Raw genomic sequence first — 23917 nt, forward strand, 5'->3', positions numbered from 1 at the left:
AACCCCGACAGGTCCTCCTGGCCACCCGTACTGCCGTCAAGCTGGAAGGCAGGAAGGGCTGGGTCCACCTGTCACATGTGAAAAGATTTTTTGGATTGAAGCCTGTTTCAAAGAACATTTCCGAGGATCTTAAGGACTGCCAAAGTACTATTCTTAAGGACTGTCCCGCAAAAGACATTGCTACGAACCCTTCCCTGTTAGAGAAAACTCCGCAGCAGGAGTATAAGCTTAAACTAAGGTCTAGTGAAATAAGTCGGCCAGTTTGATTGTCTAAGTCCTCCCCTAGGTGAAACGGTTAGACCGGTTTCTGACATGTATATAATAGACCCCCATAGTGAGAGAGTTAGTCAAAACTCAATCCGATGTATCGTTTTTCTAAGTTTCATATTGTTTTTCAGCCTTATGATTACCTGCACAGGTTATGCATTTTATTTGTATTTTCCAGTTTCTCATGTCAATAAGTCTGCTAATGCTACAGTAGAGCACACGTTTAGTGATCTGCCTCCTCATGAACTCTCTTATCGTCTCGCTATGCGAAATAATTCTTTTATCCGCATGTTACATTATTCACACCAGACCAGCAATGCCACTAATTGTTGGGTGTGTGGTCGACTCCCCCCTTTCCAGACACCGAAGGGAGTTCTGCCACTCTTTCCTTATCCATTTTCACATAATGGTTCGTGTGGAGCATGGTCCACGTTAACGTCATCCTCAACAGATATGTCTTTTCTTAACAGTACATGTTTTCCAGACAAGCAAGGTCTTCCCCACAGAACAGGGTTAGATCTAGAAAATGAAGTTTATAATTTAGGTAATTATTCTTCGAATTTCATGGTCCTGAATGTTCAGTCTGATACTACTCCAGACTTACCTGCTATGTCAGTACTACCAGTTAAAGGCGAATTATGTGTCCGAAAGAATGGTTCCGTACATGTAGGCCATAGTGATTGTACTACTATTGTCAAGTATAGTGACAGTAGGAAATCTATTTTTAAAGCTTCACGTCATTCTTATTTTGTTTGTGGTCAGACCGCATATGTTCGTCTGCCCCTCGATTGGGAGGGAACCTGTTACATTGCCTTCCTACTGCCACCAGTTTTTCTAGCCCCACCTGACTACCATAGGAATTCCCACCTAGTACATACTAGACACAAGAGAGACCTCCCTATTGTCGATTATACTGAAACTACTCTAGAACAATACATAGATATCAATAAAGGTGTCTTCCCTTATTTAGGTACTGTCGTGAATAGTAAACTGATACGTAGATTGACGAGAACCCTCGAAGCAGTAGTGATTGAGACTACTTCTGCTCTAGGTAACTTAACTGAGGAGCAATCCTTTATGAGAATTGTCGTGCTCCAGAATCGTCTCGTCCTTGACGTCATACTGGCCGATAGGGGCGGGGCCTGTAGAGTCATCGGATCTAGTTGCTGCATTTTCATTCCTAATAACGCGCCGTCTGTTTATTCAGCTATAACCAGACTCCATAAAATTGCCCATATGTTACACCAAGATCCAGGCACCTGGACATGGTCCGGTTGGTTCTGGAATATGATTTCCACCTTGGGATGGAAAGTATTGTCATTTCTGGGTATTGCAGTAGCGATCATATTCAGTTGCTGCCTCTGTATACAATGTGGCCCTGCGATTTGTGGCATTTGTGCTACCTCTTGTATTCCTAGTCCTAAGTCCCGTTCTAAATCCCGTTCCAAGAAAATTCGAGACGAGCAAATGATACTGTATGAAATGATAGATGGTATCATGAATATTGATGTTTCCTGATGGAAACGTAGTGACAAGGAGGGAATGTGGAAAAGTAAATTTTGCCATGTTCTGTGTCCCTACGTGTCCTCCATCTTATGTTATGTGTGCATGATTAATATGCATATATTCCCCCTGTTCGATTTAAGACGCAGTTACAGTTGTGTCCATCTCTAGTATGCCAGTTTCCAGTTCTCGTGAATACTATGAATATCAGGCCTATGTAAAGTTACGTTGCCACGTTTTTCAGTGTGCACGTTATTTCATTGAAAAGTCCCCGTTTCTAGGCCTCAAAAGGGCCTGGACACCAGATTCAGCTCCTGTCTCCTGAACCCTCGCTGAGGAGCGATACAGCCCCCACCTGTATCCTCGACCCTTCACTTACTTCCTGCCTCACAGTGCCCGGCTCAGCCTGGCTCTGCCTCTGAGTCTGCCAAGAGTATGTTATGATTCTAGTTATCAGTCCAGCCCTTCTTCTCTGCATTCCTAAACTACTGAATCGCATCAATAGTTTCCGTCATTGTCTAGCCTTTACGTCTCCATGTAAGAGAAATACTGCATTTAATGGTCATTTCATATTCTTCATCACGCACTACATGTAGAATAATGCATGCTCCAGTCTTAGAGTCCGTTAGCCTCTCCCCTCCTGACTTTTAGTTTATATCAATATGTTCTCTAAACATCAGATACTAGATATTGTTTAGGTACATGTCGCCCTGACTCTCCAGACTTCAGTCTCTACTCCTAGCACAGAGTTCATAGCCCCCAGCTTCTCCTAGTAACACGTCATTGTCAGTTTGCGCGCACCATTAGGTTAGAGGTCCCGGCTCCTTAGGTAGCCCCCTCCATGTTTCCGCCCCATTTATGACATATTCTGTTATGTTTACATCACATGTCTATGTACACGTCTCTTGTTACACCTACTTTCACCCTTATCTTTCGCGACTGCTATTGACCACACCCACTGCTCCGCCTATCATATGTATTGTAATGCAACTGTTTTAATATATATGCTTGTGCACTGCTATTAAATGTTACCCATTCCCTTACGCCGATCCTGATCCTGCCCCCGGCGGCGCTGCCATCCCATTCCTGTGCAGGTTGTCCTGTTCCTGTCTTTTATGCTGTATTAAACCTGCAAACTCCTACTACCTCGAATCTTGACTCTTATTTATTGAGCTATCTGTTATTACTATGTCCAGTAAAACCTAGATCCGGTATTATTTATTTATATACCACAGGGGCGCAGCCGCCACGTCGGGATTTTTGGGGGCACAGTCATCCAGTCCAGGGACAGGAGGAGCGGGTTATGATCCGACAGTGTACGCGCTAGATACTCTGTGCGGAGCACTGCTGCGAGCACTGCAGGGGAGCACAGGAAGGAGTCAAGACGCACGTGCAGGTCGTGCAAGCTGGAATAAAATGAGTAATCTCGCACAGTGGGATGCTGCGTGCGCCAGCAGTCCGACAGGGCCCAGGCAGTTTGCCATTCGGTTCTACATTTCGCTACTCGGTACACAGGGGAGGTGCGCAGCGGAGGGTGCGATCTATCCAGCGTAACATCCGCAATGGAATTGAAGTCCCCACCCAATAAAGTTGGGCCTGAAATATAACTGGCAAGTACCCTGGAGAGTTTGGTGAAATAAGTAGCCTGATCTACATTCGGCGCATAAACATTGCAGAGCGCTATGAGTCGGCCCCTGAGCAGGCCCTCCACAGCCACGTATCTCCCCTCCGGGTCCTCAGTGTGCCTAGTGATCTGCAGAGGGGTGCCCGCCCTTATCCAAATCAGTACTCCCCTAGCGAACGCAGAGTAGGTAGTGTAGAATAAATGACCCCTCCATCTACGCTGAAGCGCAACACCCTCCTGTTTAGTCAGATGAGTTTCCTGCAGGAATGCAATCTGCACTCCGCGGCGTATCAGGTATGAGTGAATTTTGTGTCTCTTTGTCATGGTGTTTAGGCCCCGCACATTCCAGGTCACACATTTCAACGGGCACATATTAGCCATTATCCCATACAGTGAATGATGAAGGCCCAGTAACCGGTACCCAGACCACAGGCACTGACACACACAATCCCACCCCAGTCCCGTACCCCAATCCACCCCTAGTAGCTCCGCCCAGAGAACCCCCAACCGCTCCAGGCCCCACCCCCCCCAGAATAGGACCCCTCTGCAATAGAGACACTCCCATCCAAACAAGTGAGCAACGGCTCACAGAACCACTATTCCGTAGTCAAGCTACGGTGGCCTTATGGGCCTCGGGGTGCGTACGCTAGTCGCTAACGCCTGTGGGGACTGCCCTCAGGCCTCCGCCCTGTAATACACATCCCAAATTGCAATAGTTCAGTCTCACAGCTGCCTGCTCCAGAGTTCGCAGCAGCCGTGGAAATTGTGGGAACTCCCCGTCTCCCCACCTGGTACCTTGTTGAGGGGTCAGCTCCCGAAGATTTCACCTGATGTCTGCGGAGTGACCTTCGGTCCCTTGGCTCCACCCAGCTCCGAATGTTCAGTGTCCGAGCCCGTACCCTGGCCCTCCGAGCCCGAGCCCCTCTCCGAGAGGGCCAGTGCAGGCCCCGAAACTTCCTTAACCGCCTGCAATGCTGCTCTCCGTTCGTCTGCTGTTTGAGTGTCCGTTGGTCTCTTAGGGCCTCGGGCTCGACCCCGGTGACGTCTCGACCGTCTGAGAGATTGTCCCTGACGTTCCTCTTCTTCCTGGCGCCGAGCACCGTCCGTGCCAGCCTTGTAGGTGTCCCACCAGGCCCAGGCCTCATCTGATGTCTGAAAAAACAACGTGTTCTCGTCCACTACAACTCGGAGCCTAGCTGGGAACAAGAGCGAGTATTGGAGTCCCTCCGCGCGGAGCTCCCGCTTGATAGAGAGGAACGAGGCCCGCTGCTTTTGGGTTTCATATGTATAGTCCGGAAACAGGGTCACCTTACTGTTGTCCACCTGGAACGGGCCGGCGTCTCGGGCGCGCTGCAGCAGCCAGTCCCGATCTTTGTAGTGCAGGAGTTTCATGACCACTGGGCGAGGTGGAAGGCCCGGCTTCGGGGTCCTCGCCGGCACTCTGTGCGCCCTTTCCAGGGTGAAGAAGGGGGAGAGACCCTCCGGGGCCACTACAGAACGCAACCAGCCATCGAGATATCCCACCATGTCCGTCCCTTCCGTTTTTTCCGGCAGGCCCACGAGGCGCACGTTGTTCCGGCGGCTGCGATTTTCGGCATCCTCGGCTCGCCGCTCCAGGGTTCTGATCCGGTCCAGTGCCTCCGTGAGCTTCCCCTCCATCGATTTCTGCGATGGCGCGACATCCTGTAGGGTGGCCTCCACAATCTTAACTCTGTCTGCCAACTTCACATGGTCGGCCCGCAGGAGCCCCAGGCCCACCGATACCTGAGCGATGTCGCTGTGCAGTGATTCTTTTGTGGCAGCAATAGCGTCCAGTATTCTGTCCTGCATTAGTTGGAGATCCGTCGCCGGGTGCACAGGGCCTTCGGACTCCTCCGTGGGGGGAGTCCCCTCTGTCCTCGCGCCTCTCGTCGTCTTGCCCATTCTGCTCCGCTGTCCCTCGTCCCAACGCACTGGAGGTTCGGATCGTTTGAAGTGTTCGCAGTCCACACCTCCCTTGGTCCGCGATCTCCGCGATGGGGTCAGCACAGTTCCCCCTCGCACACTCGGTGGTGGCGTGCACTCCAGGCGCCCCCTCGGTCAGTCCCCTCCGCGGGCGTCCCCAGGCAGGAAGATGGCGGGCCAGGTGAGAGCACCGCTGTGAGCCCTCAGGAGGGGTAGGACCACCTGGCTGTTCCCTCAGAGGGCTCCGCTGATGGACGTTGCGCCAGTGGCCTCGGCGGGAGGGGCTACCCGCGGGCGGCGGGGCCCAGCCCCGGGACGGACCGAAATGCCCCGAAGCGGAGTCAGCTCCGCAGCGGCGGAGCGCCCCACACCCCCGTTCTTGCACCGCTAAGCTGCCAGCCGGGCACCAGGGGCAGCCAGTTCTCTTCACCAGTAGCCCCAAGGGGGGGGCCCCACACGACCAGACAGGCTCCGGGAGGTCGGAAGAGGGGGAGGGTCCCCGCCACGGGTGTAGGCCTCAGCGCCAGGGAATGAAGTCGGACCGGGGTCCGCCCCTGCGAGGCGGGGCCCGCCGATGCACAAGTGGCGGGGTGCCGCTCGGGGCCCCCCGGAGGTCGAGGTGGGCATCCACCAAGCTGTCCCAGGGCAGAGGCCGCAGCGCCGGTGTCCGCAGTGCCGGGGAGGGACCCCCGGGGTCTCGTGGCTCACCTCTGCACGGGAGACTCCGTCGTGCGGTCGGCAGGCCTCGTTCACTCCAATGGCCGGCTGCCACCAATCAGCCGAGCAGGGTCCAGGGGGTCAGCCAGCGCCCGTCTCCCCGAGCCCGACGGAGGAACCACGGGCAGCAGCGCCGATTCCAGTAGCCCAGGGTAGGGGCGGGCCTCCGTCCAGGGCGCAGGCCTCAAGCCGGGGAGTAAAGTGCAGGACCTTCCTGGAGGGGGCGGGGCCCCGCCGGACTCCCGGCGACGAAGCTCTGGACAGGATGCAGCGTCCGCTGGGGACGGTCGCCCGCCGGGGCGTTCCAGGGCAGGGTGCTCCGGTTCAGTAGTCCCCGCTGCACGGGTGGGCGCTGTTGGGGAGCCCGGAGGGAGTCGCAGCCTGCCTCAGTTAGGGTGCCGCCATCTTGGGAGCCAGTAGCCCCGTCCCTCGTAGCGTTCTGCCGCTTCTGTGAGCAGTTCCTGGGCGTGCAGCTCGCACCGGAGCAGGCTTCAGCGGCAGTACCCGGGATCTACCCGAAGTGCGCGGGGATCCCGGGGCACAAGCAGGATAACAGGCGGATTTGCGGGCAGAGGGTCGGGAGCCTCGTTAGGCTGCGACCGTCCTCATCGGCTGCTAGCCACGCCCCCCTGGGCTGAAACATCCTCTTGATGTGTTACCACTGTAACACCAGTAGTACTGTTATGGGGGTCTCCCGCTTCTACATCTTGACCAGGAGCAGGTAATGAGGGTGATACTGGCGGAAGCAGCAGCCCTTGTTGGATGGGCTGTAAATTGCTTTCAATTGGGGTAACCTCCACGTCCGTGGGTGTTAGATTTGTTACGAGGGAGGATAAATTCTCTACCTCATCAACCAGTTTACTATGTACCCCACCCAGCTTTTTAACCTCAGATGTTAATTTATCCAGTTTCCCGATCAGGGGTTTAATTATAGTCCTGATTTTGACGTCTATCATGTCTTGAATCCTATTAAAAAGGTCGTCATCGGAAATGCGTTTTGACTCAATATCAGTGTCGGGATCTACATATTTCCCAACCCGCCTAGGGGGTGGGTGGCGGGCTTTTTCCTACCTAGTTGTTTCCCCCCCCTCTTTACTGGGAGTCTTCTACAGGCTCTAACGGCCTGTGTGGCAGGCTGCGGGGGTTGTAGGTCTTCGTCCGTAACGGCTATCTGGTGGTTTGGATCAATGATAGTGTTATCTGATAAGTCTATTAAGTCTACTCTATCTATTGAAGGGTCAGAGTCAGCAGCAACCTCAATGCCGTTGTCCTGAATATTGGAATCTGCAAGGTATAACGGTGGATTTTCTAGCAGTGAATCATATGTCGCTGTACTTAGTACGCTTGTGGAAGGGCTTTCTGTAGGCAGAATGGGTGATTGACTCAATCCAAGGGATTGCCTTCTCTTATTGTTAATGTTACTGACCACTTGCACAAGGTAGGAATCTAAAGTGTTCACTGTCTCTACAGGGGCAGGAACCAGTTTTTTCCCCATAATTGGAGCTGTGACTTCAGGCAGCCTTTCAAAGCTCAACTCAGATGGGTTCAGTAGATGTTGACAAAACGATGTGCTATGGAAATCAAACAATCACCAACGACGAGATGGCAGGCCAATGACTCTATAAAGTATTTTCAGCAAAATATCAAACTGGGAACAGTACCTTAAAGTCCAAATGGTGGGTGTCAGAGGGGTCGCCTAGCCTGGCCTTATCGTGCCTCTGAGGGCCGTAGAGGGCCCGCCCTTTGCCCGGGCTTCGCCCCGGGCGTCCCGCTCGCGTCCCGCGTCGCGCGGGTTCTGCCGGCTTTAACTGGTCGTTGGCGCTCTCTGGCGCGTTTCCCGTCACTCTGGACGCGCCGCCGCGAGGCCTGCCGGGAGTTGTAGTCCCCCGGAGCGGCGGCGCGGAGTCCGGTGTCTTTGTGACTCTTGGCGGTGGCGGCAAAGTCAGGTAGGCTTTGTTGACCCCTGCGTGACTCTCGGCGGTGGCGGCGCTTCAAGATCAGGTAGGTCTTGGCCCCTGCGTGACTCTCAGCAGTGGCGGCGCTTTTAGCTATCTATGTGCACATAAAGCGATGCAACACGTTGAATCCAGCCACGTTGTTGCCGATTTCTGTAGAGAGAGATGTTCAAGAGCAACATGATTGCTTTCTCAGGACAGAGTAAGAGATGAGGGGTAGAATTGACCTGAAAGATACTCCTCTTTTGAATCCTGATGGTACCTTATGGGTAGATGGTTCATGCTTTAAGCTTCCGAATGGCGATACGACTGCAGCGTATGCAGTTACGACTTTGCATACGATCGTTGAAGCTTCACGTATTCCACAGAATTCGGCTCAGGCAGCAGAATTGATTGCACTGACAAGAGCGTGTGTGTTGTCCAAAGGAAGAAGAGTGACTGTGTATACCGATAGTCAATATGTGTTTGGTGTCGCCCATAGCTTTGGGCGATTGTGGAAGGAACGCGGATTCCTCACTTCCCATGGTACGAACATTCAGCATGGACAGTTGGTGAATGAACTTCTTGAGTCGCTTACGTTGCCGACGCAAGTTGCGATTGTGAAATGCAGTGCACATAAGAAAGTTACAGATGACGTTAGTCGTGGTAATGCGTTTGCGGATGAAGTAGCGAGAGAAACGGCGAAAGATGTGACGAGTCGAATGTATGTTGCAGGTCCAGCGAGATGGGTTCCGGATGGAGGAATGTGTGAAGACACAATAGAGAGTGTGAAACTGATTCAGGCTGAAGCTACTGAGAAAGAATTGAGTGTGTGGAGAGAGAGTACGGGAATTTTGGATTCGACTGGCTGTTGGATTGAATTGTCGGAACACCAGCAATGGTTGTTGCCTGATGCGTATGTGCTTGCAGTGGTTACGATGGCACATGGAATGGCTCACATTAGTGCGAAAAGGGATTTGTAAGTTGTTGGCTCCAGTGTGGCAGAATGGCGGAATTCCTAAGTGTGCGGAGAATCTGGTCAAGAACTGCATGGTTTGTCTGATCCATAATCCTGGCAAGGGAACCCCAACTCCAGCTGGTCACTTTGTGCCTCCGGCGTATCCGTTCGAGGTGTTGCAATTGGATTTTATCCACATGGAGAGATGTAACAATCTGAAATACGTCCTGGTGGTTGTCTGTGCCTTTTCAAGATGGGTAGAAGCTTATCCCCTAAAGGATAACACTGCTGTATCCACAGCTAAAGTTCTGCTCAAGGAATTCTTCCCTAGGTTTGGTTTGCCAAGAATGGTATGGAGTGATAATGGAAGTGAGTTTGTGGGCCAGATTATGAAGAGAGTGTGTGAGGGTTTGGGCATAAGGCAAAAATTTCATGCTGCGAATCACCCCCAATCAGCTGGTTTAGTCGAGTGCTATAATGGTACTCTGAAGCTTAAGTTAGCCAAGATCCAGGCAAGTTCTGGTCTTCAATGGCCCGATGCATTGCCGTTGGCACTTTTGTCAACCAGAACTACAGTGCATTCCCGAATAGGACTTAGTCCATACGAAATTGTGTTTGGTCGCCCGGCAAATGCGTGGGGAGTGCCGAGACCAACGAAGTTCAGCGACATCGAATATCCTGTGTTGGTTGATTACTTGTACGATCTGACGGCTAAATTACGCGTTTTACATCAACAGGTTCATGTAACCTCCCACAAGCATCTGAAGATCCAGGTCATCCTGGAGATTGGATATTAGTGCGCAATTTCCAGCTGACCAAGAACATTCATCCCCGTTGGACCGGCCCATACCAAGTACTTTTATCGACACGAACAGCAGTAAGAGTCCACGGCAAGAAAAATTGGATCCACGGCGTACACTGTAAGAAGGTACCTTTACCTCTACCGTACGACCAGTGGATCCGTGAGGGTATTGGTGATTCAGAAACAGAAAGAGTGCCGAAATGTATGCCATTTAGCGACGCACATTTGGTAGGGACCAGGTCTGAGCGAGAGGACGACGATATCTTGCAAGCAGCTGTGCCTCCGCCTTTGAGATTGGACACCACTGAGCCTGAGTTGTTGTTCCAAGATCAGACGGTGCCTGGTAAAAGCCGTTATAATTTGCGACCAAGAAACAACGGACTAATAAAAAAAGAATCTCTTTCTGCCCTTCCTGCACTCTCTCATCCAAGAAGCTGTTTCGTTTTGTTCTGTCTTGTTTTTTTTTTTCCTCCTTTTTCGAACCACCATCCGGGTTCAGCTGAAGGGTCGCGGTATCAAAACTTGGAGTAGCAAACCGTGTAGACGCAAGATCGACGGTTCTGGTTTGTTCAAGGGCGTTCCCTAGACTTACAGATGCACACCTGAGCGAAGAAAACCAACTGCCGCGAACAGCACGGTTAGAGGATGGAGTTTTTTGAGATTGAGAGAGCTGTTGCAAAAATGAACTTTAAGACAGAATTGTGTAAATTGATTCATAGCAAATGTTTTTTAATAACGTGTCTTATAGTGTTTTTTAGCATGATGTTGTCTCTGATGGGTGGGATTGTTTATTCTACCCAATTGACATTTGCACCTACCTCCCAACCTATGTCTTTCCCTACTACTATTTTTTTGCATTCGTTCCACACTTTACCTGAACATGAACTGATTAGAAGGTCAGAATTTATTAATAATTCCTTTGTACAACTTCTCCATCAACACCAGTTGGTAGTGAACACCACTAATTGTTGGGTGTGTGGTCTTATGCCACATAGTACGGATAGAGGTATTCCCTATTTGGTTCTGCCATTCAGTTACAATGGGTCTGTATGGGCATATCAGACGATGTTTATCTATGCCAACGAAGTCTATCCCCTGCGTTTCATGAAAGATAACTCGAGTAATAGTGCCTTGGTGAAGGGAATAACAGATATGATCAGAGATATCGATACATATGAGACTATTCCTAAGGATGAGGCATTAGCTTATATCGGATAGAACGTGACTGGATATAGTGTTAGTCTGAATGAAAAGCAGAGACGAAAAAGGTCACCTCCGATTTGGATCGTACCCCATCGTGGTCATTTTTGTCTGCAAGGTAAAGGCAAGAATCCGAGAGCTCAGTTAGGGAAGAGTGTTTGTACTCAGACGTATGTCTTTGCGTCCCAAACTTCCCCACTGTTTTTAGCAGCTAAGGGCACATATTTTGTTTGCTATGATAGAGCATACACATGGTTGCCTCCTGATTTTTCGGGAACATGTTATGTTGCATATTTGTTACCTCCTACGTATACTGCTGCTGTAGATTACCACAGAACGAGAGTTGTTAGGGGTGTCTTCAATCAGGAAGATACCACGGGACAAGAAGTGGGAGACTTTCTCAAGGGTTTCCTACCGTTTTGGGGACCTATGGCAAATAGTAGAAACCTACGGCAATTGACGAGAGTGGTTGAGTCCACCATAAATGAAACTGCTGGTGCCCTTAGTAATTTGACCGCTGAGCTTCAAGCGGATCGCCTTATGACATTACAGAATCGAATGGTTTTAGACGTCGAGGTGGGTTATGTAAATTGATCCAATCGAGTTGCTGCGTTTTCGTACCAGATAATGCTCCGACAGTATACCAGGCCATTTCTAGGTTACATAAGATCTCTGAGTCTATAAATGTGGATAAAGGAGATTGGTCGTTGACTGGATGGTTCTGGGGGCTGTTATCAACTTGGGGATGGAAGATTCTGATGATCATCGGGATGGTTTTAGCGATTCTTTTCTAATGTTGTCTCTGTGTACAGTGTGGTCCTGCCTTATGTGGCCTTTGTGCTACTATGTGTGTGAGAGGACCTGTCTCGAGAGAAGTACTGAGTAACAGGATGATGCTCCAGCAGCATCTTGATGATCTGATGAATATTGATATCGATTCGGACTTAGACTGAGTGATTGCCTATGTAAGGGCAAAAAGAGGGTCTGTGGTTCCGTGAATTCTGAACCCGTTTTATAAATAGCATGGTTTTGTTACGAATTTGATAGTAGCAAACCGTAACTAGTGAGTTCGACAAGTACGAGTGATCTCGTCATACTACACCTACAGATTCACTATGTATTTGGAGATTTAGTTCCGGACCATGGGGTCCATTTTGTGCATGGCAGCCATTTTTTGGTTGCCCTCACATAGGCCGTCGACTGCGGCCGAACGAGTCCTTGGTTACACGTACACGTCGCTCGAGTTCGTGCTGACTTTTGGATGAACCAAGTGAACTGACCTCGTTGCCTGAAGCTGACCTTGCTGAACCAGTTCCTTGCCCTATAGCTGATCAAGATTAAGGATCAGAGCACAGGACATTGTAAAGTTTGATATACACACACATCCCTTATCTTGCTCTGTATCTGTTTCTGTTTCTTCCTTTATGGCCTCTTTTATGACATGGGTTGTGGTCCTTTTATTATGGGTACTGTCCGACTTATGTAAGAAGGAATGTTGGGCTTTTCTGTACAATTGATGGTGGGCTGGACAACCGAAAAGTGGGTTTGTCGTTATGCGATACCTTCTGTAATAATGCCTATGATTGGACAAATTGTAAATAATGGGTGTTTGTCCAGAATGTGGGTTTTTGGCATAAAAGGGATGACTCGTTTTTGCAAATTTGAGCAGTCTCCTACGAATATAGGCGGTGTTGTACTTCGTGGACCTCTGTTTCTGGTTGCAGCCAATAAATTTGATCTTTGACGCCACCAAGAAGTACCTTGTGTCTCTGTATTCTAAGACAGCTGAACCCGAAGACTTTGGCCGTGCCCCTGGCGCCGCTGGGTACTAAAAAGCCCGGTTCTTCAAAACAAATCAATACACTTGCTGATGCCATTTCCACACATTATCGTTTGTGCACTGTATAGTTTTATTAGTAAAACTGTATGTCTGTGCAAATGTAATGCTCATTTCAATTGAAAATGTGTTGTCTGTAATGGCAGTGTGCTACCACATCATGCATACTCTATTTTACAGCACTCTACTCTACTAAGCACCACTCCACTCCACACCAGTGAATTCTACTATGCACCACCCCACTTTACACTATCCCACTGGGGGAACATCCTTAACAACGCAACTTTTACCACGCAGTGCCTTTGCGACGCAACTATTACAACGCATAGCGCTGGGGGGCGCTCTAGGATAGGGAATAGATTTAATTTACTATCCAACACCTTTCCTACTATCCACGGGGACTGGAGTTGGAATAGTAAATTAAACTATTCACTATCCAGCACCCCTTAACGCTATGCGTTGTAACAGCATGCGTTGTAAACACTGCGTAGTAAAGGCATCCTGCCACGGCCTTCTTCACCACAGCACGCTGCGCTACATCACTCTATTCCTCTCTACTCTCCTCTGCACCACTGTACTCTATGCCAATTCACTGCTCAACAACACTGCACTCTTCGCCGCCTCACTCTACACCACTTCAGTCTAGGCCACTCCACTCTGCTCTGCATAACTATTCTCTACGCCACTCTGTAACCCTGCACATTACACCACTGCACTCTATGCCAATTATACTCTGCGCCAATGCACTCTACTCTGTACTACTCCATGTCCCTGTACTCTATTCCAATCCACTATGCGCCACTCTAATCTATTCTGCACCACTGCACTCTACACCACGCCACGTCATTACTATAGGCCATTCTAAGCCATTGCATTCTACCCTGCACAACTCCACTCTCCTCCAATTCACTGTAACCTGCACTTCTCCACTCTATGTCACTGCACTCTACGCCACTGCACTCTGTCGCCGTCAATGCCACTGCACTCTACTATGCATCACTATAATCTACGCCAATGTATTTTACAACGTTGCATTGTACGCAACAGGCTATGCCGTTGAACTCTGCAACACAATACATCAGAACACTCTACTCTATGCCACTCCAAGCCACTCCAGCCACTGCATTCTTCGTCATTTCAATTTACTCTGCACCACTGTATTCAACACCACTGAACTCTACACTACTCTACTCTACACCACTGCACTCTATGCCACTGCACTCTACAACACTACTCTGCAACACAGCACCCTTCTCCACTGAATTCTATGCCACTCTAGTCTGCCCTACTGCCTCCTTTGCCAAGGCACTGTACTCTGCATCACTCCATTCTATGCCTTTGCAGCACTCCACTCTATGCCCCTGCAGTCAATGGCACTATACTCTACTCTGCGCCACGCTACGCCACTACACTATGCGCCATTCTACTTCTATTCTGCAACATTCTACACCAATGCTACCTGCACCAGTCCACTCTGCTCTATGCCACTTCACTCTATGCCACTCCAATACACGCCACTCTATGCCACTCCACTCTACGATACTCTACTCCACTCTTCGCCATTCCACTCCAAGACACTCCACGCCACTCTCCTCTATGCCACTAACTTTTAGTCATGCTCAACAGCTACCACGGCTGTGTACAACATGGCTAAAGCACATTGGCAAAACCAATAGCTCTTGCATAGGAGAGACCTATTGGCTTTGCCAATGCTGCTTATAACATGTGGTTCAAGTCCATGGCGTCCTTAACCACAGAGATACATTTTTACAACTGTTCCCTGAGCTGGCAAACTATATGATTTTAGTTAAGGTTAGCACTTCTGAACTATTTTCAGTTTTATGTTATGAATGGGTGGCTACTTTTGGGGATAATGACCTTTGTGTGACCCTGTTTAATCAATTGAAGTATTTGGTATGGGTTTCTTCTCTAAGGTGGATGCAAAAGATTGCAACATTCACTTCCACTAATCAGAAAGATTTGATGCAGTAGATGATTAAGAAGATAAAAACTATTCATTCCGATTCCAGAGAACACTCACAGACAAGTCATTTTGAATAAATTGTGTGAAAATACTTTCGAAGTCAAAGATAAACACTATTAAAAGTCTTTGTACAATTCAAGTCTTACAATATATCAACCATGCTGCTTCTCAGCCTGTAACTGTTCTGTGTGAAGAAGGTCTTGATTGTGGTTGTCTATGCTGTGCCGTTCACTGTGTTAGTGAAGTTTAAACTGCTGCTACACATTCTGTACTTCTCTGTGCGATATTGTGGTTTTCTATGATGTGCCTGTTCTCTATGTGAGTGAAGTTTAAACTGCTGCTACACATTCTGTACTTCTCTTTGTGATATTGTGGTTTTCTATGATGTGCCTGTTCTCAGTGTGAGTGAAGTTTAAACCTCTGCTACACATTCTGTACTTCTCTGTGCGATATTGTGGTTTTCTATGATGTGCCTGTTCTTGGTGTGAGAGAAGTTTAAACTGCTGCTACACATTCTGTACTTCTCTTTGTGATATTATGGTTGTCTATGCTGTGCTGTTCTCTGTGTGAGTGAAGTTTAAACTGCTGCTACTGTTGTATAGCTCCTATATATCCTTATATCGTGTTAAGTTAGCATAGGTACATTTGAGATTTAAACGCCATTTTTCCTTTCTTGCAACTTCTGCACACGACCCTTAATTGTTGACTTAGCTTTCAACCTAGTGGTTTGCCGTGGTGTATGTGAGAATAATATGTTATTGCTCTGATATCAGTTTTGTTTGTTAAACCATGTCTGCACGGAGAGTGCTGAAGTTTCAGGAGCAACACGATATGAAATTGTTATGAGGTCTGATCTCCACGCCTTCATAGTCATAACACAAGTGCAGCCTTTGCCAACTTGGGGTTGAGGCGGGATTGATATTGCTTTGCACGAGAATTGTTAACACACTTGATGCGGTGCACATGCAGAGAGAGCTGGTGTATGCTGATGTGATTCCTTCATGCTAGGACACTAAGGTATGGGCCCGCCCTAAAACAACCCAAAGAGACCTTCTTAGCAAATAATATAATATATGTGTTAGGGAGGGTGAGATATAAGTGTTGTTAACTCTTATTCATTACAGCATGTTAACATGCTGTCACCATTCGCTTTTTATGTCTTAGTAACTATGCTGATAATTTTGATACTGATAATAAGTATACTTGTATTATCTAAGATACTGCGCCTGAGAAGACGGCATTAGTAAATAAACATTTCAAATGCACATGTGTCTTCTTTACTCCATGTTCTGGTTTGTAATGATAATATAACGAAAGAGTGTTCATGAGTCCCACGTACCCTGAGGTACTGTAAGTTCATGTTCTGGTTTGTCTAAACATTGGGAGTTTGATATGTCCAATGAGACACTGTAGCTAGCTCGGTAAGGGGTGAGTTGGTTGCTAAGGTAAGTTTTGGGACACCCTAATTTGCCGAGGTTCCACTCCTCTGTGCACAGTTCTGTGTGAGTACAGAAACCCTGCAACATGGCGCCCAACGGTTTCGGTGGTCTTAAATCATGACACTCGAGTAGTTTATCGTTCATGCCTTAACCCCTTCACATCCGTTTCCGGAAAACGGGGTGTCGGTGAAACCTACCTATTTTTTGAAATAGGTCTTTATTCAAGCTTGATTCTTTCTCAAACGGTTTCTTTGAATTACTACCCAGTTGTGCTACAAAGTATTCTTTGTGTGTTCTTGTTTCCAGTATTGACATGGCGGCGGTGGCTATTGCGCAGCATAGTCGCGTAGCGGTACGCAATCATCTTCAGACGTACCAAGTCCCAGTAGATGGGATGGCTGTGATTTTCGTGGTATGTGCAGATCCGGCGTTTCCTTACGAGTTGTTTTACTCTTGGGTTACGTTTCCGGCTGTGGACGCTAATTCTGGTTTGTTCCACTCCTACACCGCCTCGGATGTCCCGGCTGAATATACGCCGTACAGGGCATTGGAAATACCTATTGATCATTGGCAGCATCGAGTTTGGTTTGATGGCGCCCTCCCCCACTCTTTGTCCGCTGCGAGGTTAGGTCCACTCTCAATTCCAGGTACAAATTGGCCTGCGTTGGGTGGCTTTACCCCGCACCCGAATCACGGGGCTTGTACCCTGGCAGAAATTCGCAGGCTACATGTTGTTTCCATTTCCGTGATTCGTGCTTTAGTGCAATACATCGGTCGACATCTTCCTGGTGGTCCCCAGGGGGGTGCGGCCGCTCCCATGGAACGAGGCGGAATGCGTCTCAATCCAGTGATGGTTAATTCGGTTTTTGGTGCGCGTCCTGTTGACAGCGATGACTTCCCATTCTGGCTAGCAGAGAAGTTTGATCAACTGGAGGCGGTTTTTCCGAATTCTACTCCTGCTGATAAACATAGAATGTTAACGATTACTCTACCGAAGGATATTACTCCTGAACTTGCTGACTGTGAAAGCTGGGGAAAAACTTTTGCGGCAGTTTATACGAGGTGCTTCGGCACCCCGTCTATGAATGCTCTGCCTGAAATCATTAGACGTGTTCAGAATGATCACGGTCCAGAGGCAGCGGTTGAATTGGGTATGCGCCTGTGTGGTTCTTTTGAGATTGTAAGTGATCTCATTCTCTCCAATGTTAAAGGAGATGCAGTTAACTTTCAGGTGTCGAATGCTTTGGCTGCTCTGCCCGATGCCGACAAACCCCGCCAGTTAGCAAAGATTGTGGTGGCCGCTTATAAGACAATTGGCCGCACAAGTAGAGGTCTGAAATATTTTCCAGTGAAGGATAAAAAACAACCTCAGGGACAATCTGCAGTGACAGATGTCCAGCCCAAGTCCAAAAAACAGAATTGGCCTAAAAAACAGACACAGGGGAAGCAGACTAGGCAAACTCAGGATTCTGTTCCTGCAATACAAGCTCCTGCGCCGGCAGACAGAGTTTATGATTTGCGCGATCGCGCGATGATTAAATCACCTGATCGTTTTCAGGGTTCTGATCAACGCTCTCCTCGTTCCTTTCAGGAAACATCGGCACAGAAGACCGGTGGTGGAGGAGGGGGTGGACGTGGACGTGGTGGCCAGCAAGGACGTGGTCAGTCCCGCCAGACAGACGGCGCAGTGAAGCAGGAGGATTCTACGCCTAAGCGTCCGCAGTTTGCGAAGAAGAAAGTCGCGGCCTTAACAGCGCATAGATATGCCACAGATAGTGAGAACGCGGCTTCGGAATCTGACGTGGGCTCTGACCTTGCTGGACAGCGCGGCGGAGATTACCATAGTCAGAGAGGCGCTCCGTCCACTACTGAGGGTGACAGCGACTGAAGTTTTTGTTGTTATAGAAACAGCCGATACAAGATTGGCTCCCCCTGAAAGACTTTTTGAAATTGTCCTGTTAATTGAAGGTGACATACAGCGTACTGTCAGAGGGGTATTTTGGGAGAACCTTTCGTCTACGTACGACATTTTGCTTTCCGAGGCTGACTGGCCCCCACCTTTTGTGCTCGCAGCGCCGCGAGGGGAGGAGGTAATCCTTCCCAGTTTCGCGCACACTGTCTCAACTGAGCATGCGCAGCATTTTGCAGAAGAGTGGGCTCGTGCTCTTGCACCGGCTCTCTACCGCAACCAATGTGGTTGGGACAAATTGTCCCCATGCCACGAAATTCCTTTACGGTCTGAGCCGCAGCCTCAGCCTCAATATCCCATACGGCGTGAAGCTAAAGCGGCCGTCGCAGAAATCCTTGAACAATTGGAATATCAGGGAGTTATTGAAACGTGTGTGTCACCAATGAATAATCCCCTTTTTACTGTGACCAAACCTGACGGATCATATCGTTTGGTATTGGATTACCGGCATTTGAACTCGCATTGCCGTAACTGTGCAGTACAGAATACTCACGGCTCTGCCCTAGTGGATAGTCTAGTGCGTAAGCGTTTCAAGACAACGCTTGACATTTCCAATGGTTTTTATGCCCACAGACTGGAAGGCTTTAGCTCCCAATGGACAAGTTTTACGTCCGCTGGTGTGCAAAAATGCTTCCGGCGACTCCCAATGGGCTACAAAAATAGTCCTGGGGTCTTCACCTCCAGAATAGTCACACTATTGGAGGGAATCGATCCGGATGCATGTTCTTATGTGGATGATATTTATCTCACAGACGACGAAATTTGGATGCATCTGTGTCGAGTGAATTCCATAATTTGTACCTTTGCAGACATGGGTTACAAATTTAATTTTGCTAAATCGCACATTGCAGAACACACAGTGTTGTTTTTGGGCTATGAGCTCAACAATGAAGGTAGAGGTTTGGCTCCTCACTTCTTAGAGAAGTGCGCACAATTGCGCGCTCCAACAACACTGAAAAAATTACAATCTTTACTGGGCTTTTTGAATTTCGGCAGAACTTACATTCCGGATTATGCCCAGCGTATCAAGCCTTTGTATGCTTTGATACAACCTACTTTCTCAAAATCATGCTGGCTGCCTGAGCATTCAGCCATTTTGCAATCCTTGCAGGCTGATCTGCTCGCTTCTAAATATTTACTGACTCGTGATAACCACACCAACCTGGTAATAAGAATAATTCCCGGGACGGTGGGTTTCACATACCTCACTTTTAATGAAGGTGACACAGTCCCTATCGCTTACAAGTCACACTTGTACACTTCGGCTGAGATGCGGTTTCCCACAGTGGAAAAAGTTTTAACTGCTGTACAGATGGCAATTCTAAAAGAACGAGCACTGTCTCAGGGGAAACGCATGCTAGTGGTAACACCCTGTCCTCATTTGGAGGCAGTCACGAAAGCCAGTGTACCAAATTCAAAGGCTTTGCACCCTCGGTGGATTCAGTGGGCTGCGTCATTGTCATCCACGGATGTCATGTTTATTTTTGACGCTTCCTTACGGTCGCAGGAGTACTTGCAGTATGAATTCGTTCATCCTGCTCCTCTGGCGATGCGACCTTTAGAGGACTTCCATTGCATCATTTACACTGATGGGTCGGCGCAGGTTGCGCATGGCTCTAAACATGCCTACGTTTCCGCATGCGCCATTGTGGTCGGTGCTATGTTGAATGATGAGTTCATTTCCAGGGAGGTACACACGTTGCCCCTGGGCGATTGCACCGCACAATTGGCAGAGCTTCGTGCTCTCTTACTAGCTTTGGAGTACGCAGATCCAAGTGTTACTACTCTAATTGTAAGTGATTCTTACTACTGTGTCCAATCTTACAATGAAAACTTGTTCTTTTGGATTCAAAATGATTTTCATGATTCCAAGGGTAGCACAATAAAACATAAAATGATCTGGGTTCGAGTGGCAGAGCTTAAGGCTATGTTGCCACTCGTTTATGTGATTCATACTCTCGGTCATCAGCGCGTAGGAGTTCACGCTGTTGGCAACTCGCTTGCTGATGAAGCAGCGAAATCAGCAGTATCTACATACTTAGTTGCAGCAGTTACTAGGTCTAAAACCAAGATTGATAGCGACATCTTGGCAGCGATTGCTGCCTCTGAGAAGGGAAGTAAACATCCTGCGGGTTTCCCTTCGAAGTATAAATACCACTTAAGTCCCGAAAAGGTTCCTTTTGTGACAATTCCTGATGTTGGGGAACGGCTGATTCCCAACTCGGATCGCAGAACGGACTTGATTACAGCGGCTCATGAAGGTATGGCGTCTGCGCATGCGGGCGTCTCAGCCACTGTAACGCAGCTACAACAACGTTTCTGGTGGCGGGGACTGTACAAACAGACGCGTGATTATGTCCTTCTTTGTGACATATGCCAGCAGATTAAACCTTCAACTGCTACGCGTCCGCCACAGACTCAGTTGTACATTTCTAATAAACCACTAGGCTGTGTTTATTTAGATCACTGCGGTCCTTTTTCATCTGATACTGCGTATAAGTACATCTTAGTAGCAGTTGACTCATGCACACGCTTTGTGTGGGTATGGCCACATCGCAGCGCTGATTCACGGACTGTCATTAGAGATTTGCGTATCTTTATAGGGATTTTTGCCTGTGGTACCTTCCATTCGGATCAGGGTCCGGCTTTCGCCTCTAAGGCGTATAAGGATGCCATGACTTCGATGGGGGTCCAAGTCAAGTTTTCGTCACCCTACAGACCTGAGGGTAATAGTGTAGTTGAACGAATGAACCGTGATTTAAAGCAATCTTTGACAGCCCGAGTTATAGGCACTGGCAGAAACTGGCTGGCTCACCTCTATGGCGTGCAGCGTGCTCTTAATAATCTCCCTAGAAGGTCTCTGGGTGGGCGGACCCCATACGAAATGCTCTTTGGCATCAAGATGTACGTCCCTGACCTTGACGGTCTAGACTCTGTGGTTCGCGCCACTTCCTTTGACGCAGATGAACATTGCAATGTTTTACAGAATCTACAAAAGACCAGAGACAGTCTTGCAAAGGAACATTTGCCCTCCACATCGGATGATGCGTTGCAGATCCCGGTAGTTGGCTGGCTACCCCAAGTTGGAGAACTGGTTCGAGAGAAGATCGACAACAAGAAAGAGTTTGGTCCCTCCTATCGAGCTCCAGTCCCAGTGCTTGGAGTGAAGGGCACAAGAACAGTCATTTTACCACCACTTCCAGGTCGTAAGGAAAACAGGTTTATTTCTATTGACAATGTCAAGATACACAGAGTGGCCGATTCTTCTTAGCATGACACCGGCTGTTTCCTGTCCTTCCATTGTGAGAAATTCAATTATGCCCACTGCCTCTAATATTGAACCTGAAGTGGCCATCGAATTACCTGCTGTTTCCAGTCCATTATTAAATAATATGCCCGGAACTAATCTTGATGAGACAGACTATACATACCCCACTGATTTGTCCATGCCTGACCTGCAAGCTCGTTTAGCCACGGAATCCAGATTTTCATTTGACTCTGCTTCCCTTGCCTCGAAAAAACCCTCTCAAATTGCGGTATATGCTAGCCTGTTTAAAAAACATTTTTTGATTCCTCCTTGGATATACATTTGGCTGGTCCTTTTTTCGATTTACCTTTTTATGTCCATTGGTTTTGTGTTTTATTTTTTTCGGATTATGAATGGACACTATGTCGAGGAGAGATCTTGCATTACTCATTTAAATGGAACATTGGCCCCACTTTCCTCTTCACATTCTACACACAGATTAAAAAGAGACTTGACTTTGGTTAACATCACAGCATGGCCTGTTCTGGATGGAATCGCGTGGGATGCAGTTCGTTTTCAGATTCATGGCCCAACGGAAGTCGTTAATGTTCCTAATGTACTAAGAGTTAATATGGGGGATGTGGTGAAACAAAACATTCGTTCTGATGATTGGGATGTTAATGCTGTGGAAAGTTTGTTTTCTGATTTGAATTACTATGCTGCTTTTGATGCTGAGGATTTATATTTAGAATCTGCTAATTATGGTGAATTGTTCTGTTACCAACATTATGGCAATCACTTCTTACACAAAACATCTTCCCGAAGGGATGCTGTTAATTTTACTCAGTGGGAACATTGCCCAGCTCCTACACAAGGGAGTTCAGAAACGTTTCTTAAAAAGTATACTTATTTCACTGACTTTAACCAGTCCAATCCCGAGTCCTTTTATTTTAAATTTCACAAACAGCCACTGTCCAAGGTTAGACTTACCGATACCAAATTGTTGTACTCAAAGGCCTTCCTAGATCAATTAGTTACTGGGGGCTATGAGTTATGGAAGGAAACAATAGACCTTAAATCGGTTTGGGGTTCAAGGGACTGGCAGGTACGAGGCACTGAGGCTTTGCACCGTGCATGTCTCATCCCGAATCATATGTTGTTTTTAAATGACACCATTTCCCAGACCACATGCTTTGGATTGGCTACATCTAAAAGGTTAAACACCCCGTCTTTCCCGGAGTTGGAGGAATATGAGAATTGGAGTAATTTTACTCGATTGTCCATTAAAGATATACAGGCTCTGCTTCTTAATTCCTCCTTTAACATTTCCAGTATGAATCCCAAGGGTTGGCTGCTTTGGCACCGTAGTGCTGATTCTTGCCAAAAAAGATTTTTAAATATATCTGACGGCTTTAAGACTGTTAGATCTGATCCCCGGTTTGATTTGAGTCATACTGTCACCTCTTACTCTGTGGGCAAGTTGTGTCAAGCTTGGCTGAAACATTCAACTTTACCTGCGGTTAAGTATCACCTTTCCAAACTGAATGCAGACGTGGATTTGAATGATTTCATTAAAGGCCCAGCTAGTGACAGGTCGAAAAGGTGGTTATATGGGGTTTACAATGAAATTTGGAAACTCTCACAGATTGAGGCTGCTTCACGCCTTAGGGCTATTGATCAGGCAAATCTTGAGAAAGTGCTTGCAGTTGTTGACAATAGCATTAACGTGCTTTCCTCTAGAATTTACACATTAGATAATATTGTGTCTTCTGTTGTTGATATTGTGCATGATGAAGTGTCAGTATTATACCATGGTCAAAATCAATTACGGTCAATCATGCAGTTTGCATGGACACTTCAGACTCTGAAAATGGGTAAAGTTCCCTGGGGATACATGAACGTTTCCTCTTTATTTTCACCGTTTAATTTGACAGACAAACAACGCTTGCTTTCAATGTGTGATGCTTCCTTTTCTATGCTCCATATTGAAAGGTTGGAATCTTTACCTTTTTCTGTGGCAGAAGCCACTACTGCTACGTGGCTTATCCACGGTTTAATAACACTGCCTTTTGCTTTATATAAGTTTTCAAATTGTATGAAATATGTGCCAATAGGTCGTTTTGAACCCTTAGGTAGCGGTTTTCTTCATGAGGTCTGGTCACTCCCATACACATACAGATGTTTCAAGGATGAACAAGAAGTTTATCTAACAGGGGATGAGTGTACTGAGACGCCAGATCATTCTTTAATGTGCAGACACATACAGTTACACGGTTCATGTAACAAGGACCGACCGAATATGGCTTGCGTTTTACAGGGCACGCCAGTTCCTGCTATCATCCCCACGTTTAAATTGTTAGAGAATGGTAGTTATTTAATGCTCAATAATGAAAACTGTTGTGGTTTAATTAAAGGTATAGCTTTTATAGTAACAGTTAGTGAGCGAGTTATTTGCTGCAGAAATGTTCTTTATCCTCCCACACGTGGACATA

This window comes from Lissotriton helveticus, chromosome 10, assembly GCF_964261635.1.
Source record: "Lissotriton helveticus chromosome 10, aLisHel1.1, whole genome shotgun sequence".
NCBI classification, from domain to species: domain Eukaryota; kingdom Metazoa; phylum Chordata; class Amphibia; order Caudata; family Salamandridae; genus Lissotriton; species Lissotriton helveticus.